Genomic DNA, 21,857 nt, shown 5'->3' with positions numbered 1-21,857 from the left:
TTGCAGGACAATCCAATTTTGGCAAAGAATTTGTGTGGCAGTCACGAGTTGCCACGACCAGCTATCCCTCGTAGCAATACGGACAAATGGCAAGAACTGCAAATTCGATTAGAGCAGCACAAGGTTAATGTGACAGGGCAAATAGAAGGTAGCCAGAAGATTTCTGGGTGTAGGGCAATCACCCAAGGTACCTTTTCATATGAAAGTCTGTGCATCAGTAGAATCTGGTACCCAAGTAGTCTATGTTGGTTATTCATATTCCAGACAACTTGTGTTGTTCCCCGTTTACTCTGAAAGTGAATAGACATAGTTATTTCACCGTTATTTCGAAAGAAGATCCTGCATTGAATCTGTTCGACGTTATTTGATGCTGTGGCGAAAAGGTGGGCAATCGCGATGTGAAACGTTGCTATACTTTCATTTCCTTCATTACTGTCCTGGTGAAGGAGAAAGGTGATCACCGGGGCATTGATGGCCTAATTTAATCAGGGATACAATTGGAAATGTTCACTTTTATTGGTTCGTTGTTGTTCTGTTTTGTTTTATGATACTTGAGCACTTTCTGGGACTTGGCAATAAACTAAATCTCCAGTAGGTTTGGAATTGCCTCGCTGTTACTTGTGCGAGCGGTTCATGTCAGAGACGACTCACAGTGCATCACAGACAGCACTTAAGCTTCGGTGTGTCTGATCATGGTACTGCCTTTTCAGTTCTGATTCTGTTCCACGTTCAGTGCTGTCAGGTTTTGGATTCGCTGGAGAGGAAAGTGGGTAATGCGATGTGGGAGGTATTTTTCTTTAGCCAAAATCTTTGATGGCGAACTTGGGAAAGTGTCAAGAAGAATGGTCATTGGTAGCAAATATCCGGAAAACCTTCATCTCTGGATCGGTTGGGCCCATCCAACCTCCAAACAAAATAGCCAAACTCGTTGACTGAGTAACAAACATCATGCGGTTTTTTTTTTGCAAATGGTGTATTCAAACCGTTGCCGGTGGCTGGAGCATCTCAGAGTTGTCGAGCATGGAAACAACTCCCGCGATCCAACTTGCCCTTGCTAAACAGATAACCGAAATTAATCCATACATATCTCACAATATTTGTGCCTTATCTCTCCGAGGTCTTCCTGTCTATACACCCATTCAAATGCCTTTGAAATGTTGTGAGTGCACCAGACTCTGCCACTAAATGTGGAAATTCATTCCACACACAGAAAAGTTCTGTGTGAAAAACATGCGTCCCTCACATCCCTTTTAAATTTTTCCTCTCACATTAAATGTTTGCTAAATAGATTTGAACTCGCGTGTCTTGTGAAAAAGTGCTCCCTGACTATTTACTTTGTCTGTCTTCCTCATGATTTTATAAGCTTCTGAGAGGCCATATCTAAGCCCTGAAGCTCCTGGGAATCTGACGAAGCCTATTCAGTTTCGTTCTCACGTCCAAGCAGTGCAAACCTTGCAAATCCTTGTAAAGGTTTTCTAAACGGACACTTGAAAGAAGTGTGTCCAGCTGCAGCACTTGCTTGACCGCGTGTTCACTCTGGAGCTGCGGGTGGACTCACTGTGGAGCATCAGCAATTCTGCAGAGTTATGTTGCCTCCCAGGTGCTCAGGCCAGGGATGTCGCCCATCGGCTGAAGATCATTCGAAAAGGGGATCGTGAGCAGCCAGTTGTCTTGGTGCATACAGGCACGAGATGAGGACCTGCAGGGAGAATTCAGGGAGCCAGGAGAGAAGTGAAAAAGGAGGACCTCAAAGGTAGTAATCTCGGGATTACTGCCGGTGCCATGTGACTGCCAGCGTAGAAATGAATAAAAAAAGGCACGATGAACACGTGACTTGAGGAATGGTGCTGCAGGGCGCGTTTCAGATTTGTTGGACTGTGCGACCAGTTCTGGACAATGTGGGAGTATAAGAAAATTGACGATCTACATCTGAACCAGACGGGAACGAATGTCCTTTCGGGAGTTTTTGCTACTGCTGTTGGGGAGGTTTTATACTAATGTGGCAGGGCGCTGGGAACCACAAGATTAAACAAGTCGGCAGTGAGGTGGAAACTGGAAACGCTAAGAATCAGGAAGATAACAATAAAAATGGGAAGAGAAGGCAGAGAGCAGATGAATACAAAAGAACTGGTGGCCTGAAATGCATCTACTTTAATTCGTGGAGTATAGACAGATGAACTTAGGGTTTAGGTTGGTGCCTGGGAATATGACGTTGTTGCGATCACAGAGATTTAGTTGAAGGAAGGGCATGGTTGGCAACCAAATGTTCTAGGATATAGATGCTTCAGATGGGACAGGGAGGGAAGAAAAAGGGGAAGGAGTTGCATTGCTGGTCAGGGATGATATCATGGCTGTGCGAAAGGAAGACACCATGTAAGGCTTGGGTCGTGAGACACTATGGATGGAGCAGTGAAATAAGAAGTGTGAGGTTAGATTTTTGGGGCTGTATTGCAGTGAGCGTGAGGTGTAAGAAAAACAGAGTTAAACAGATCATGGAAAGAAGTAGAGGCAATTCTTTAGTTTTGATTGGAGATTTCCGCTTTCCCAACATTGTCCGGGATACTCTTAGCGTCAGAGGTCTGGATGGTATACCATTTGTAAGAAGCCTCCAGGTGAGTTTTCTGCGGCGGTATATCAATAGTCTGAGGAGGGAATCGGCCATATTGGAACTGATATTGGGGAATAAGCCAGGGCTGGCGATAGCAGTTGCCGTGGGTGATTTCTTTGGGAAGTGTCCAATATTCTGTAAGTTTTAGAATACTCATTGACAAAGATGAGTGGTCCTGAGGAAAGAGTACTATCCTGGGCCAAAGCTAATTATATCGAAATTATGCAGGAGGTCGGAAATGTGGATTGGACACAGCTATTTTTCGGAATGTCCACAGTTCATATGTGGCAGGCTTTCAAAGATAGGTTAAATATAGTGCATGATAGAACATAGAACATAGAACAATACAGCACAGAAAAGGCCCTTCGGCCCACGATGTTGTGCCGAACTTCTAACCTAGATTAAGTACCCATCCATGTACCTATCCAAATGCCGCTTAAAGGTCGCCAATGATTCCGACTCTACCACTCCCATGGGCAGCGCATTCCATGCCCCCACCACTCTCTGGGTAAAGAACCCACCCCTGACATCTCCCCTATACCTTCCACCCTTCACCTTAAATTTATGTCCCCTTGTAACACTGTTGTACCCGGGGAAAAAGTTTCTGACTGTCTACTCTATCTATTCCTCTGATCATCTTATAAACCTCTATCAAGTCACCCCTCATCCTTCGCCGTTCCAACGAGAGAAGGCCGAGAACTCTCAACCTATCCTCGTACGACTTCCTCTCCATTCCAGGCAACATCCTGGTAAATCTTCTCTGCACCCTCTCCAAAGCTTCCACATCTTTCCTAAAGTGAGGCGACCAGAACTGCACACAGTACTCCAACTGTGGCCTAACCAAAGTCCTGTACAGCTGCAACATCACTTCACGACTCTTGAATTCAATCCCTCTGCTAATGAACGATAATACTCCATAGGCCTTCTTACAAACTCTATCCACCTGAGTGGCAACCTTCAAAGATCTATGTACATAGACCCCAAGATCCCTCTGTTCCTCCACCTGACTAAGAACCCTACCGTTAACCCTGTATTCCGCATTCTTATTTGTTCTTCCAAAATGGACAACCTCACACTTGGCAGGGTTGAACTCCATCTGCCACTCCTCAGCCCAGCTCTGCATCATATCTAAGTCCCTCTGCAGCCGACAACAGCCCTCCTCACTGTCCACAACTCCACCTATCTTCGTATCATCTGCAAATTTACTGACCCACCCTTCGACTCCCTCATCTAAGTCATTAATAAAAATTACAAACAGCAGAGGACCCAGAACTGATCCCTGCGGAACTCCACTTGTAACTGGGCTCCAGGCTGAATATTTACCATCTACCACCACTCTCTGCCTTCGACCGGTTAGCCAGTTTTCTATCCAATTGGCCAAATTTCCCTCTATCCCATGCCTCCTGACTTTCCGCATAAGCCTACCATGGGGAACCTTATCAAATGCCTTACTAAAATCCATGTACACTACATCCACTGCTCTTCCCTCATCCACATGCTTGGTCACCTCCTCGAAGAATTCAATAAGACTTGTAAGGCAAGACCTACCCTTCACAAATCCGTGTTGGCTGTCCCTAATCAAGCAGTGTCTTTCCAGATACTCAAATCCTATCCCTCAGTACCCTTTCCATTACTTTGCCGACCACAGAAGTAAGACTAACAGGCCTGTAATTCCCGGGGTTATCCCTATTCCCTTTTTTGAACAGGGGCACAACATTCGCTACTCTCCAGTCCCCTGGTACCACCCCCGTTGCCAGTGAAGACGGGAAGATCATTGCCAACGGTACTGCAATTTCCTCTCTTGCTTCCCACACAATCCTAGGATATATCCCGTCAGGCCCGGGGCACTTGTCTATCCTCAAGTTGTTCAAAATGTCCAACACATCTTCCTTCCTAACAGGTATCTCTTCTAGCTTACCAGTCCATTTCACACTCTCCTCTTCTACAATACGGTCCCTCTCGTTCGTAAATACTGAAGAGAAGCACTTGTTCAAGACCTCTCCTATCTCTTCCGACTCAATACACAGTCTCCCACTACTGTCCTTGATCGGACCTACCCTCGTTCTCGTCATTCTCAGGTTTCTCACATACGCATAAAATGCCTTGGGGTTATCCTTGATCCTATCCGCCAACGATTTTTCATGCCCTCTCTTAGCTCTCCTAATCCCTTTCTTCAGGTCCCTTCTGGCTATCCTGTATCCCTCCACTGCTCTGTCTGAATCCTGTTTCCTCAACCTTATGTAAGCCTCCTTCTTCCTCTTTACCAGACATTCAACCTCTCTCGTCAACCAAGGCTCCCTCACACGACCATTTCTTTCCTGCCTGATAGGTACATACATATCATGGACACGTCGTATCTGCTCTTTGAAAAAGTTCCACATTTCCACCACATCCTTCCCTGACAGCCTATGCTCCCAACGTATGCTCCTCAAATCCTGCCTTACAGCATCGTAATTTCCCTTCCCCCAATTATAAAATCTACCTTGTTGGGCGCACCTATCTCTCTCCATAACCAAGGTGAAAGTCACAGAATTGTGGTCACCATCACCAAAATGTTCACCCACTAACAAGCCCACCACTTGTCCCGGTTCATTACCGAGTACCAAATCCAATATGGCCTCCCCTCTGGTTGGACAATCTACATACTGCGTTAGAAAAGCTTCCTGGACACACTGCACAAACACCGCCCCATCCAATCTACTTGATCTAAAGAGCTTCCAATCAATATTTGGGAAGTTGAAGTCGCCCATGACTACGACCCTGTGGCTTCTGCACCTTTCCAAAATCTGTTTCCCAATCTGTTTCTCCACATCTCTGCTGCTATTGGGGGGCCTATAGTAAACACCCAACAAGGTGACTGCACCTTTCCTATTTCTGACTTCAGCCCATACTACCTCCAGAGGCAGATCCCCCTCAAACTTCCTTTCTGCAGCCGTTATACCATTTCTAATTAGCAATGCCACCCCCCCCCCCCCTCCTTTTTTCCCTCCCTCCCTAATCTTGCTGAAACACCTGTAACCAGGAACCTCCAACAGCCATTCCTGTCCCACATCTATCCACGTTTCCGTGATGGCCACAACATCGTAGTCCCAGGTACCGATCCACGCCTTAAGTTCACCCACCTTATTTCTGATACTCCTTGCGTTGAAGTATACGCACTTGAGCCCATCTCTGTGTCCGCAAGTAGTCCCTGTCAGTGCTACCTTCTCCACAGCCTCCCTACAGTCTTGGGCATCCTGACAAACAGCTAACCTACTTGATGGACTACAAGTCCGGATCCCATCCCCCTGCCAAATTAGTTTAAACCCCCCCGAAGAGTGCTAGCAAACCTACCCCCCAGGATATTGGTGCCCTTCTGGTTCAGGTGCAATCCGTCCTGTTTGTACAGGTCCCACCTTCCCCAGAATGCAGTCCAATTGTCCAAATATCTGAAGCCCTCCCTCCTACACCAGCCTTGCAGCCACGTCTTCAACTGCACTCTCTCCCTATTCTTTGCCTCACTGTCACGTGGCACCGGCAACAACCCAGAGATGACGACTCTGTCTGTCCTAGCTTTTAGCTTCCAGCCTTACTCCTTGAGCTCTTGAATGACCTCCCCACCCCTCTTCCTACCTATGTCGTTGGTGCCAATGTGCACCACGACTTCTGGCTGCACACCCTCCCCCTTAAGGATTCTGAAGACACGGTCTGAGACGTCTCGGACCCTAGCACCCGGGAGGCAACAAACCATCCGTGAGTCTCGCCCATGTCCACAGAACCGCCTGTCCGTCCCTCTAATAGAACACACCCACTCAAATACTAATCACTTACCTTCCCGCCCAGCTATGCGCTCCAACCTCACTTCCGCTGCTCCCACTCAAATGACCGTTGGTGATTAAAGGGTGAGTATTTATACTCACAGTTCTCCTTCCCGGCTGCCCCTCTGTTTGCCGTCACTTCCTCTGCTGCTCCCGCTCTTTTTGTGAAGAGAGAATAAAAAACACCGCTGCCCGCTACAGGTAAGTAATTTTGAAACAAACTGTTTTACCTTAGCTGTAGTCTCCCGGGTTCGCCTTTACTCGGCCGCTGCTCCCACTCAAATGACCGTTGGTGATTAAAGGGTGAGTATTTATACTCACAGTTCTCCTTCCCGGCTGCCCCTCTGTTTGCCGTCACTTCCTCTGCTGCTCCCGCTCTTTTTGTGAAGAGAGAATAAAAAACACCGCTGCCCGCTACAGGTAAGTAATTTTGAAACAAACTGTTTTACCTTAGCTGTAGTCTCCCGGGTTCGCCTTTACTCGGCCGCTGCTCCCACTCAAACGGGATAGGCATGTCCCGTTGAAGGCATAGGATTTGAAAGACAATATTCGTGAACTGTTGATGACAGGACAATTGTACGACTCGCCAAGAGTAAAAGGGAAGCATACATAACGCCTCGGCAGCTAAGAACATAATGGTCCCTCGAGGTACATGAGAAGAGTAGGACAACTCTTAAATGAGGAATCAAGGGGGTTAAAAGGGGTCATGAAACATCTTCACGCTAGCACAATTAAGGAGAATCCTAAAGCCTATTATTCATATATAAGAAGCAAGCGGGTAACCAGAGAAAGGATTGGTCTACTAAAGGAAAATAAAGGAAGGGTGTATGTCGAATCTGAGAGACTGGGTATGATTCTGAATAATTATTTTGCATCAGTGTTCACTGAAGAGAGGAATATGATGAATATTGAGTCTAGAGTAAGACATTTGATTAGTCTGGATAATGTTGACTTAAGTAGGGAAGCTGTGTTGGGCAGGCTAGGGGTAATTTATGTGGACAAATCCCAGGAACGGATGGGATCTATCCCTGGTTCCTGAGTGAGGTGAGAGAGGAAATAGCTGGGGCCCTGATAGATATCTTCGTGGCGAACTTCAGCACAGGTGAGGTTCTGGCCGACTGGAACGTTACTCATATTGTCCACTGTACAAGAAGGATAATAGGGATATTCCGGATAACTACAGAACAATAGGCCTAACATCAGTGTTGGGAAAGTTGCTGGAGATGGTACTGAGAGATAAGATCTATTCATATTTAGAAAATAATGTGCATATCAGTGAGAGGCATAGAGCTTTTTGGGAAAGTGCCCAAGTTGATAGATGAAGGAAAGGCTGTTATGTCATATACATGCACTACAGTAAGGAGTTAGATAAGGTTCCCCATGGTAACCAAATACAGTACGTAAAGTAACATGGTGTGCAGGGTGTTCTAGACAGGTGGATAAAGAATTAGTTGAGCAATAGGAGACAGAGAGTGGCAGTTGAATGGAGTTTCTGGAAATGGAGAAAGATGACCAGTAGTGCTCCACAGGGGTCAGTGTTGTGGCCACTGTTGTTTGTGATATAGATAAATGTTCTGGAAGAGAGCACTGTTGGAATTATCAGAAAGTTTGCAGATGACACGAACATTTCTGGACTAACAGAAAATATAAGTGACTGTTAAATAATACAGGAGGATACTGGAAAGTTGGGCGGAAAAGTGGCAGCTGGAGTTCAAACCAAACAAATGTGAGGTGACGCATTTCGGTCGGTCTAATTCTAGATGGGGTTATACAATGAAGGAAGAACTTCGGGAAAAAAAAGTTGATGGACAGAGAGATCTGTGAGTACAGGTCCATTATACACTGAAGGTCGCTGCACAGGTGGATAGAGTGGTCAAGCAGGCATATAGTATGCTTGGCTTCATTGGATGGGGTATTGAATAAAATGGCTGGCAGGTCATGTTAAAATTGAACAATACATTGGTCTGGCCACACTTAGAATACTGTGTAAATTTCTGGTCGCCACATTACCAAAAGGATGTGGGCCCTTTGGAGAGGGCGCGTAAAAAGTTGAAGCGGATGTTGCCTCGTGTGGAAGGTGCAATCTAGGAAGAGAGGTTGAGTAGGTTAGGTTTGTTTTCATTAGGAAAAAGGAGTTTGAGTGGGACGTTTTTGAGATTTACAAAATCATGAAGGTACAGACAGGGTAGATAGAGAAAAGTTTTATGTCCCAGATTGAAGGATTACCGAGAGATCACGCTTTCAAGGTGAGAGGTGAAAAGTTTAAGAGGGATACACGCGGCAACTACTTGACACAGCGGGTGGTGGGTGTCTGGAACGCGTTCCCAGCAGAGACGGGAGAGCTAATCACGGTAGATACATTTAAGATGCGTCTGGACAGATGTATGAGTAGGTGGGGAGCAGAGGGATACAGGTGCTTAGGAATTGGGTGACAGGTTTAAACAGTAGATCTGGATCGGCTCAGGATTGAATGGATGAAGGGCCTGTTCCTTGTCTGTACATTTTCTTTGATCTTTCTTCTTAAATTACGCCAATTTCATTACATAATCTGCGAGGTCTAAGTGCCTGAAGTGAATCGATGCTGAAACACTAGTCATAAAAATTCTGAGTGTGGGCTTTTGTGTGGTAGCGGGATCGAGGGTTTTAAGATGCTGGATTTTAAGCTTCAGTTTCTATCGAATCGTGGTTTCAAATACCAGCATCGTAAGTGAGCTACTATGTGGAGATGTATGCGAGAGAACTGCGCATGTGTGGATGCCTTTTAATTTGAGTGTTTGCAGCTCCTCAGTGAGCTTACCCTCTCGGTGATAAAATCAGCGACCGTCTCTGAAAACAACGCAAGTTCCTGCTGTCCGAGTATTCTCATATCCCGTCGATAGCTTTGCTTTTGGATATCTGCGTTGCCAGTTTCTGTATCTCAAATGGTTAGCGCAGTTGGCTGAAATGTTGGTGGTTCGAGCCCACCCAGGGAATAAGCCTCAAATATTTCAGCACAAGCATTCACCCAGACCAAGTATTGACATTGGAACCGGGAGAACTCATCCATGATTCACCCCAAGTCCGCAGGGAGTGAGACGTTTACACGCAGCAGAATACGACATCACTTTCTCCAAGCTCCCGATGCCAACAGAGAGCGGCCACTGCAGCTTCAATCAGCGACTTTCTGCCAAGCCATGGGAAACAACTCGTGGAAACTCCTTCCTTAGTAACAGCTCTTTCCGTGAGAAAGGAGAAAAACTTTCACTTTAAATTGGAAAGGGCTTCAGGACATTGGAATGTTGCTCCAGTTCTTGGAACGTGTTATAAATAAAACTACTGCCTTGAAAATAGGAAGTGGTAAAACGTTATAGGTAGAAAGAACAAAGAAAGTGTTGATTGAGACGACTCTGTCTCGTCAGCAGATAGGAAATGCCCAACACTGTAAACGGGAATGATTGGATTTCCTAAGGTAACGTCCCGACTGATTTACGGCGTGCCAGAGTGATTGGAAATCACATCAGCGATATAAAGGTGAGTGTAAAAATATGAAGATATTAAGGTTGAACTTAAATCCCGGGACAAGTGCTGAATAGATTGTAATGCTTTGAAGGAATAACTGAAGTGAAAGGTGTGAATGATATTGTGATTAAGAGGAATGAACTGGATCCTAACAAAGTGCTGATGAATTATGCTCGCAATGTAATAGCAAACTAATCCACAGTGCACCGTGCTTGGTTAGCTCAGTCGGTGCAGTGTGAGATGCTTAATCTGAGGGTGGTGGGTGCAAGCCTCACAATGGGCGCTTTCACCACTTAATACAATTCCGGCTCTTCTTTCCACGTGCAGTATTGCAACCCTTCGCAAGGGAATGTTCTTGCTGCTTTCATTGACACACCTGTCCGCCTGCTTTTGATCACACGTCGGTTTCTGAGTGAACACTGTTTCCATTTTACTGGAGACACCAGAGACAACTTTATCAGTGCAGCCGAAAATACAATGAATGATGTCCGTTTCAAAACGTGAGGTTCCAAACCAACGGTGCACCACCCAAAGTGTTCAAAGGCACGGAAAGCGAATGGCCACTTGCTAGGGGTCTGACAGATACGGATCAATGTCACATGGGTCCTGAACCAATTTTCAGTAATTCAGATTGTTCTGATGGAAACCGAAGGGAACTCTCCCTCAACGTTTTGCAATTGTTCTTCTTGTGTTTAACGTAATGAACAGTATATTGTCAGCAATGAGGGTGGAGATGCGGCAGAATCGTGAGGTTTCAGTGTGGGACATAGACACAGTAAGTCAAATATCCCCAGAGCACGGGAGAGATGTTTGGTCCAGGATCACTGCCATCTTCTCTTAGTAAACCAACAAATGACATTATTGGAAAATGCTGGTAGCATCTTGGAAATATAAATCGATTTAAGACTTCAGGACCAGTGACACTCCTTTTCCATGTCCATCTCCACCTGCGTTTGCACACTCTTCCTTTTTATTGAATGTCTCCTGACTTCCAACGTTATATTCAGCTTCTCTTTTAATACTTCCTCTCCAACCATTTTCCCAGTCTCCGATTTTGTATCAGAACTGTTCCATCTTTCACATTGCCCAGGACTTCGAACTGAACAAATAAGTCTGTTTCTATTTCCTTAGATAGCAGATGACCAGAGACTGGAAGGCAGTGTTGTTCCGAAATCTCATCCATGATTCACCCCGAGTCAACAGGGAGCAAGACGCTTACACGCAGCAGAATACGACACCATGTTCTCCAAACCGCCGATGCCAACTGAAAACGGCCACTGCAGCTTCAATCAGGGCTTCCTGCCAAACCCTGGGACACAGCTCGTGGAAACTCCTTTCTCATTGACTACTCTTCCCGTGGGAAAGGAACAAAACTTCCATTTTAAATTGAAAATTCAGGAGATTGGAAGGTTGTTTCTGTTCTTGGAACGTGGTATAAACAAAACTCCTGTCTTGAAAATAAGAAGTGGTAAACGTTTTAGGCCGGAAGAACAAAGAAAATGTTGATTGTGAGGACTCTGTCTTGTCAGCAGATGGGAAATTCCCAATACTGTAAACAGAAATGGTTGGGTTTCCTAAGGTAATTTTCCGACTGATTTACTGTCTGCCAGAGTGACTGGAAATCACTTCATATGAAAATATTCGGGTTGAATCTTAAATGCCGGGACCAGTGTTAAATAGATTGTAATGTTTTGAAGAAATAACAAAAGTGAAAGATGTGAATGATGTTCTTTGTGATTGGGAGGAATGAGCTGGATCTTTGCAAATTGTTGTGCCAGGTGAATTATGCTCAGAATGAAATTGCAAACTAATTCATCGTGTGCCAACCCTGGATATCTCAGTTCGGTGCAATGTGAGGTGTTTAATCAGGGAGCCGTGCGTCCAAGCCCCATAATAGTCGTTTTCACTGTTTAATAGAGTTCCAGCTCTTCGTTCCACATGCGGAATTGCAAGCCAACGCTGGTGGAGGATTCTTGTTGTTTTCGCTGACACATATGTCCTCCTGCTTTGATCACATGTCGGTTTCTGAGTGAAAACTGTCTGCACTTTACTGGAAGCGCCAGAGACAAGTTTATCAGTGCAGCTGAAAATGCTATGAATGATGTCCATTTTACAACATGAGATTCCACGACGTCCGTGCACCAACCAAAGTGTTCAAAGACGCAGAACGCGAATGGCCATTTGTTCGTGGTCTGACAGAGACGGCTTAATGTCTCATGGGCCCTGAACGATAATTAACTGATTCAGAATGTGCTGATGGAACGGAACGGAGCTCTCCCTGTACATTTTGCAATTGTTCTTGTTGTGTGCTCATGTAAGTTTATGTAATGAACAGTTTATTGCCAGTAACGAGGGTGGGGGTGGGGAAGGATTCTGAGGTTTAAGTGTGGGACAGACGTGATCTGATCGAACGGGTAAGTCAAATATTCCCAGAACATGAGAGAGCTGATTGGTCCAGGATCACTCCCATCTTCAGCTTCAGAATCAACAAATGAAATTGCTGGAAAATCTCAGCAGGTCCGGTCGCATCTTGAAAATGAAAACCGAATGAGATTTCGGGACTGGTGACACTTCTTTTTCCATCTTCATGTCCCTCTGTCTTTCTACCAACTTCCTTCTTATTGAATATGTCCTGACTTCAAACTTTATATTCAGCTTCACTTTCATTGCTTCCTCTCCAAACATTTTCCCAGTCTCTAAAATTGTATCATGCTTGTTCTATCTCTCAAATTGCCCAGGACTTACAACTGAACAAATAACTCTGTTTCTATTTCCTTCGATACCAGATGGCCAGAGATTGGAAGACATAGGAGGACGGTTAGCGCTTTCAGAATATCTACTCTGCTCCGCCATTCGATCTTGACTAATATCGGTCTTAACTCCATTCTCCAGTCCTCTACCTGAACACTTAATCCCCAGTCTTAGGATCCAGTCTTTTACCCAGAGTGGGTCCTAATCCGTCCCAAAACCCTCCACATGTGTTGGCAGCTGTTACACCGTGTCTACGTGTCATCAATCTCAGTTTCAGTGATTCTGGCAAACACGAACTGTTCTGAGCAGCTCGATCGGGTCTCTGGCCCCACTGTGATCCTGCGGGGGAGCAGTAATCATCTTCATCTCCTCCGGAAAGGATCGGCGCTTCTAAACAAAAAATGGACAGAAAGAAAGATAGGCTTGTGTGTCAAGATATGTGGAGGTAATTGCTTTCTGACCTGGTCAGTAAACCTTACTCTGTATATCCCCGCACATTCTAGCTGTCGTGATGAAAGGGAATACAAGTCCAATTTATTGCCATTTACACTTTTATTCGATATGTATTCTTCCTTGTTCTGAATATGCAGGGAGTTTCCAGCACTGATGGTCACCATTTCTAAGAGTGCATGCCGCGGGCCCTGATCTTTTCTGGAGAGTAGCAGTATCAGTTTGTGCGAAAGTGGCCCAGTACAAAGCTTAGAAGAAACATTATTGTTCCCTCTTTCCGGGCGACAGTCTTTCATATCATGATCGATGGGGCTTTATTGCATTCTCATCAGCAAACCTTGTTTTGAATTTACTCGCCCAATACTACTGTAGCGGTGAAAAGAATATAATTCCGAATACCTGCTGCGTGAATTTCATTTTCAAATTTCTATTAGCAGTGGTCCTTCATATGTGGTGATGTCTATATCACTGCTGGCCATCCTGTTTAAGAGTGCCGTTACATATGTTCCTCTGTCTTGGCGCTGCAGGGAAAATTGTCTGCGCCGTTTCAGCCAATATTTCTTGGATATTTCAACATGGTATTCTTTATTTTTTCAATCATGTCCTCTTTAAGGACACAGTTACCAGGCACTGATCCTTTTTGTAACAACAGTACCGCATTTGCTTGACATGTGAAGGTGGCTGGATCAGTAACAAGGAGAGCATTCATTTCCTTCTGTCACAGCGAACACTGGATTCATGATGTTAATCTCTGTCAAATGCATCCGAAAATGTGCTCTGAAAGCTTCATTTGAACGCTGTCTGGCGTTTCTCAACGTGTGTCAACCAAAAGCAGAAATCCTCAATCATAGTTTGGAGCAGTTCACATATTCGAGTTTCGAAGCAGCAGACACGCATACAGTTCATTCAGTCAACCACGGGAATGAAAAGATTTACAGGCACAGATGAACTATAGACTCTTGTTCTCTAACTGGTAATAATATTACTGTGTGGCCTGAAGTCTAAGCCTTGTTGTCACTGAAAATGAGGAAATCACAGACAGGCTGCCGAATGACGCAGTATGTATTTTGTTTTCTTGTTCTCACACAGTTCCAGGAAATTATGACAGCGAGGGAGAGGAATGCAAGTCAAGTGCAGTTCTGGTGAAACACCTTCTGTCTAATTCAGTCATCAACAAGAAACGTGAATGCGACTAAAGCGGGAAACCTTTTCACAACTCGAACAAAGAGCAATCATGAACAGTGACCACCTCTTTGACATCTTAGATCGCCTTTGACCTTCCCTGAATATGTATAGAAACTAATTTTTGTATACCTCAAAGTGAGAAGTGTTTGATTTACCGACAATAAGTGAGTCGCATGTCCTTGATTGCCACATAGGTTTCCAACTCAGCTTGCAGCCAGGTGGCAGTTGCTCATGGCTCTGCTGGATAATGCACTATTATGAAGAAAGAAAAGGAAAGTTGGAATTCTTATTGGCTCTGGGTTTCGAATAATCTTGCTACGTGTTCTGCCATTCTCGGATTCCAGTGCTAAACCAGTTTTTCTGTTCATCCGCTCAGAAGGAGAGTCGGCGTCTCTGGCAGGAGCAGAATTCATCATCTCCAGTGATCACTTTATCTGAGGAGAGAAAATGAACAAAGTTTCACACAGCAACTAATCGGAATTGCATTCCGTTTCAGCATGGCAGCAGATATGGGCTAGCAAATTCAAAGCCAGATTTGCTGATGAGAACAATAAGCACGACCGCTCAGATGGAGCAATTCCTTCCCACCGCTTATTCTGCAGAACTGGTGCAGTTGCTGTGAGTATGCTGCAGGGTATCATCAGGTACATGCTCTTGGGTTTCCGGTTTTGGCCTGTGTGCTCGCGTGGCTGAGCAACCTGAGACTCTGATTTCAGATTCCACTTCTTAAGAAGGCTTGTGTTTGCATCCCTGCGCGGCCACGTGTGCTAATGGACTAAGCTGGCAACGTTTTGCAGGGATGAGTTTTGTTAAAGTTGAACAGAAAAAAAGCAGTCATTTCTTCTAACCCGGCTGTGATGTGGCACAGCAGAAAACAACCAACATGTCAGTGCCCATGTTTTCCCCTTGTGCTGTAGTTGTCACGTTCCCCTCCAGCTCGAAAGGCCACCAGCATAATATGCGACTCAAAAACAAGCTGCGCCAATCTTTCATATTCCAGACAATTTGCATTTTTCACCGTTTCTCTGAAAGTGAATGGAGATATTTATTTTCCTGTTTATGTGAAATTAGGTTCTACATTGAATCTGCTCGCAGTTTTCTGTTATTGTTGCGAAAAGGAGGGAAATTGCGATATGAAACTTGGTTACTTTTCCCTAATTTCCTTAATTTCTGTCCTGATGAGAGAGGCTGGTGATTGGTCCTCTCGATCCGATGGAGACATCAGCCCAATTGTTAACCTCATCTAATCGAGACTGTAATTGGTAATCTTCACTTTTCATGGTTCATTGTTAGTCAGTTCTGATATATGTAACTTGAGCACTTTCCTGGAAGTATTGGTGCACTAAGGCGCCAATACGTTGAAAGCACCATTTGGAGTTGCCTCGCTGCAATTTGTGTGAGCAGCTCATGACCCAGACGACTCGCTCTGCCTCACAGACAGCATTCATGCGTCCGTGTGTCTGAAAATAGGTTGTCTTTGTCAGTTCTGCTTCTGTTCATCAGTTGTCAGGTTTTGGTTTCGCTGGAGAGCTGCGCGTGGAACATGATTTGTGAGGTATGTTCTGCAGTCAAAATCTCCCACTGAGAAGTTGGGAATGTGTCAGGAAGAATGGTCATTGGCAGCCTAAGACCAGAAAAAAAATGATTCGTTGCTGGTTTTAACCGAAGCAGCCTGTGGGAGTTATCTCAAATGGGAGAGTACTCGCTTTGCATGCGAGAGATTGCGGGGTTGCTAGCTGCATTCTCCATCCCCTTTTAGGGCGGCACCGTGGCTCAATGGTTAGCACTGCTGCCTCACAGCACCAGTGTGCCACGTTTGATTCCTGTGCGTAGTTTGCACATTGTCCCTGCGTCTGCGTGGGTTTCTTCCCACACTGCAAAGATGTTCAATGCTGGTGAATTTGACATGCTAATTTGCCCATAATGATCGGTGCATTAGTTCGAGGGAAATTGGTCTGGGTGGGTTACTCTTTGTAGGGTCGGTGTGGACTCGTTGCGCGGAAGGACCTGTTTCCATACTGTAGGGAATCTAATCTAACCATCTTCCAGAAAACTAGCCACTGACCAAGTGATGAGTGCCTATTCAAACTGGTGATCGCCACTGCAGCATCTCAACCACTCTATTTGCCAAATTTTCACGTTTATTCTTTTTCAACATTCCTGTCAGTATAATGATCCATATGCATTTGAAATGTTGAGAGTGTACCAGACTCCACCACTAAATCTGACAATTCATTCCAAACACGCAAAACTTTCTGTGTGAAAATAAAATGTCCTTCAGATCCCTTTTAAATTTTACCACTCTCCCCTTAAACCTGTGTTCCCTTGTTTTGAACTTGCCTGTCTTGGAAAGAAATATTCATTGACCATTTACTCTGCAGTCTCCCTCATATTTATATAAACCTCTGTAAGCCCATCCCTAAGCCCTCAAGCTCCAGGGAAAATTTTCATATCCTACTCAGCTTTACGCTACAATCCTAACACTGTAAGCCTTGCAACATCCTCATACATATTATCGAACTTGCGCCAAGTTCGCCATTGAAAGGGCGTGTGTTAAAGTGCCTGAAGTGAGGCGATGCTGAAACACTCATCCTGAAAAACGTGGTTGCGGAGGTTTGTGTGGCAGCATGGCAGAGGTGTCGAAGGAGCTGTCTTTAAACTATAACCTCGATCCAGTCATTGATTTGAATTCCCACCACGACCAGAACCACAGGTGAAGACGGGAACTCTGTTTTTCATGAAAGACCTATAAACATTGAGATGTCAGGATTTTATCCCATATTCGGCTGATTTTTTGACAGGAACTTTCACTAACTAAGGCAGAGGGACTGCCCAAGCTCAACGATTCAAAACCATGTGTGCATTTACTTGACTATTCGAACACAGGAACTCGGACTCATTTTTGTGTGTTTCACAGTTACTCGGAGAAAATTTAAAACAACCTCCGTTTACGCAGAAGATTTCAAAGCTGGATATTCTCCACTGAAAATGCACAGGGAGAGGCAATCTCTTATTGTTTTTGTTTTAAACTGATAATTTCGACTTTTAAACTGACAGGATAACGAAGATCTGTCCATCGTCTTGGGCACCTTTAACCGTATTAATATCCGCAAAGGGAAACTCACACTAAGAGGAATGGGCTCATTGTGGTGAATTGTTAAGGCGTGGTGTGTGAATCAGAGTGAATAGTGGTTAGTAAATACTGACACTGACATTGAACGTTGCAACGCCAGCTCCTCACTCACTTCCTGTCTCATGTCTCCCAGTCATCATTGCCTTTCATATTTTCCCCTCGTTGTGGTTCTGTTCGCCGAGCTGGAAGTTTTTGTTGCAACCGTTTCGTCCCCTGGCTAGGCGACATCATCAGTGCTTGGGAGCCTCCTGCGAAGCCCTTCTTTGATCTTTCCTCCGGTGTTTATAGTGGTCTGTTCCTGCCGCTTCAGGTTGTCAGTTTCAGCCGTCCGCTGTAGTGGTTGGTATATTGGGTACCAAGCACTGATGATGTCGCCTAGCCAGGGGACGAAACGTTTGCAACAAAAACTTCCAGCTCGGCGAACAGAACCACAACAACGAGCACCCGAGCTACAAATCTTCGCACAAACTTTGAATATTTTCCCCTCGGCCGTTCCACTTCTCAACTTATTCCCGACTGCTTGCAAGTGTTCCCTTAGAAACTGCAGCTTTAGGAAACGTATTATTGGGATAAAGTCATTACTCAATGGGATGGGATGCACCGTCAATCCCTAATTACCCGAGAGATTGAGATTTTGAGTTACTCCGCAAAACCCTGGATGTCCTCAATACCGAGGTTACAGGCATGATGCCACGAGGCAAGGATTTAGACCTAGTGACATTGAAGGAACAGCGAGATATTTTCAACTGGGAAACGCGAGATCTTTGTAGGGATAATTGCGGTGATAGCTTTCGCTTGTATTTGCTGCCATTGTCCTTCCAGACAGATGCTGATCGATGACTGAATTTCTCTGGCAGGCTCCGTGTTCTGTGTGCAATCAGGATTTAGTTTTCATTCGGATAACTCACAAGAAGAGAATTAAATCTTCACTTCCTGACTGGGAATTAAAGTCTGTTCTGGGCAATATAAACTCAGTCTCGTATGCAGGGATGTCCATTGATACTGCAATAGCATTTGGGACCTGACCTGTACAAACGCCTGTGCCTGCTCTTCACGTCATAATCGTCTTCTCAGCAGCGTTTCTCTCTCCAAGTTTCCAAGTCGGTTCATATTATCACCCTTGGTTTCAATGTGAAGAAGGCAATGCTGTGATAATCTGAAGTTGTTCAGCAGATATACTGCAGCAAGTTTAGTAAAGACTGATGCTAACACGAGCTCGTTTTGAGCTGTGGTGATGTGTCGACAACAAGAAAGGCATCGTTCAACTCGCCTCATTCCGGATTACGGGCTCGAAATGACCAGTGGTTTCTTGCTGAATTAGTTCATGGCTTGGAATGTAAAAAACTTCAAATATGAAAGTACAGCGAAAGGTAACAGTTCACAGAGTGTGGAATTCCAAGTGAAACAGTGACGGTGATTATATTTGCTGATTTTTCACCTTGTGATTGCTGTTTCCATGATGTGGACGTTTACATTACAAATAGACAAACTGTCACAGCCAAACCTGGTCTTTGGGTCAGTGACGGAATTGGTAACACGCCTTTTATGTCGAGTTAGGGGATTGTCGGTTCGCATTTAAAATCACGAGGATGCAGCGTGCTAGTCCATTCCTGTTGTCTGTCAGGAACGGAAGGGTTTGGGTTTTCGAATTTACTGTTTCTTTCGTCCACTTTAAATTCTAGCTCAGTGCTAGAATGTCTCTCATTGTCTGTAGAACTGGCTTTGGTTTAACCAAAAGCTGCCTTTTAGCGGTTGAACTTGCATGTTGGAGCGGACAGCTGAAGTGAAGCACAAGGAGCTGGTCAAATCCTGAGAACTCTACCACTATTGTGTGTCTCTTTCTGTGGAAGACACGACGTGGGTAATAACACAGTGTGACTATATCAAACTTCAATCCCATTGTTGTGTCATCTAAGATCAAAGTGAGAACCTCACTGCCTTTTGCACTGGAAACATCAGAACACATAAGGTTATGGACCAAAGCTGAAAACTGGGAATAGAATAGATGAATATCTTTAAACCAGACTGCACCATGGGCCAAATGGGATTTTCCATTCTGCAAAACTTGAAGACGAGTAGAAAACAATCTGCAGTGAAACTGATCAGAAATGAAAGGGAAAAGCCATTTCATTGAGAATAAGTGCAAGAGCGTCTGTCTTCATTCAGTGTAATGTCATAGTTAGGATTTGGAACTAGAACTGCCATGGCATTAGTTCTATTTTCGGACAGGGAATGAATGTTTTATTGTGCAAGTATATCGTGGTACCAGTATTTCTGACCACTGGTCCGATCCTGGTAATGCTTGGTTTTGGGCCAGGTTATCAAAAATCAAAAAGATGCAGGTTTTGGAAATCTGAACCAAAAACGAGAATTGATAGAGAAACACTCTGCACCTGGCAACATCTGCATAGAGAATCAGATTTTTTTTAGAGCGACAGAAGCAGGTTAGTTACTGATTTCTAGATTATACTGTTGGGAAAATGATAATCTTTCCTGTCGAATCATCACATTTATCAAAATCATTCTTGAGCTTACAAACGTCGAATTTACAATCTTAAAAGGACTTAATCAGCTGTCATGCTACTTTCATTTTCCTGAGCTGTTGTAAGGCTATGTTTTAATGGCTACATTTCCTTTTGCTTTCTGTTATTTAGCAGTCACGTCGAATGGAGAATTGTTTCTTCCATTGTCTACCTCAATTTGTGTCTCTGTTTTTCTATATTTCTCTCTGTATCCTGCTGGGCATTTTTCACATTCGCCGACACTCTAGCTGTCCATATCCCTCATTTCTTATTTCTGCTCTTTGAAAATCCTGACAGTCAGAGACAGTTTGAGATTCGAACTGCTGAGAGGCTTTCTGACGCCAGGCTGGAATCGGTCGAAGTAGTCTCACATTCTCTGTATAATGCGTCTGTCACTTCGACCTGAGGCATGGAGGCATTTCTTCCTCAAAATCTAAAGATCCTTTCGAAGTTAAAGTTTAATTCCTTATCCAACAGAAAAAGAAAGTAATTACATGATAGCTGAAGAAGAACAAGGATGCATGTACTGTTGGTGTACATCCAATGAATGGTGACAGCAGAGAATGAGGGTGATCGGGTCGTGGTGTCAGTGCCATTACCACTACATTCCCCGGGAATGCTGCAGTGTCTCCTGCTTCCCCACTTAATTTCCACCAAACTGGAAATGAAGGAATGAGAATAAGAGGATGAGAAGCAGAAGTGCTTGTGGAACTACGGTAGGAATCTCCAGGTTAAAATAGTAGTTATAAAGAGCAACATACACTACTGGATTTAAACCTGGAAAATGAAGCCGGAACACGAAATCAGAAAATATAGCAATTCAAACAGGACACAGAGTGTTTCGATCAGCAACACAATACTTGCGAGAAATAACGAGATTTCAATACAATGAGCAGGTACCAGTGTGATGGGAGGTGCTTTCACCAGCTAAGCCACGGCGCCACGTTAAAAGCCAGATTTGTCGTCCATATGTGTAATGTCTGAACCACTTGATCACAGGAATTCGAAAACGCGTTTTCTGTGTTAGCGTTGCTCAGTATGAATGGCAATCAAACTCTGCTTGTGCAAAAACAGACATTTCAATGCTGAGCATTCCCCACTGAAGAGGCACAGAAAAAGACAGTATCCTCTTGCATTGGCATCCAACAGATATTTTCATCTGTTTAAACTGACAGAATAAAGAGGATGTGCTCATCTCCTCTCGCGTCCCATTAACCACGTTAATACACACGCAGGGATTTTCAAACCAAGATGAACAGGCTCATTGTTGTGAATTGACAGCAGTGGTGTGTGAGTCATTGCGAACAGTGAGAAATAAATGCTGAACCAATAGCACTGACACTGAGCCTTGCACCATCAGCTCCACACTCACATCTTGTGTCATGTCTCCTCGGCATCAGTGAATTTGACTTTAATTATTCTACCCTGCACCTCTCCTCAAGTTATTCCCGACCGCTTGCAGTGTCGAATTAGTACATGCAATTATTAGAAATGCATTTCTGGGACGCAGTTGTCTTTCAATGAGATAAGATTCACTGCCCATCCCTAATTATCCCAAAGATGTAGGGGACGAGTTACTTTTGTCAACTCCTCAAAGACGCCACTCCTGACGCCACTCTGTCAATGTCACTCACTGAGGGAAGAGCAAACTGACGCCACTCAGTCAGTGTTACTCACCCAGGGAAGGGCAGACTGACCCCACACTCTCAGTGTAACTCAGCAGACTGATCCCGCACTGTCAATATAAGTCATTCACTGAAGAGCAGTCTGACCCCGCTCTATAAATATAATTCCCTCAGGGAAGAGCAGACTGATCCCATTCTGTCTATGGCACTCATCCAATGAATGAACACTAACCCCACTCTACCAATGTAACTCACCAGGGAAGAGCAGACGGAAGCCAGACTGTCAAC

This window comes from Chiloscyllium plagiosum, unplaced genomic scaffold, assembly GCF_037043375.1.
Source record: "Chiloscyllium plagiosum isolate Xiang-an unplaced genomic scaffold, Cpla_swu_hap1 HiC_scaffold_14, whole genome shotgun sequence".
In the NCBI taxonomy this organism is placed as follows: Eukaryota; Metazoa; Chordata; class Chondrichthyes; order Orectolobiformes; family Hemiscylliidae; genus Chiloscyllium; species Chiloscyllium plagiosum.
This window is presented reverse-complemented; position numbering follows the sequence as displayed.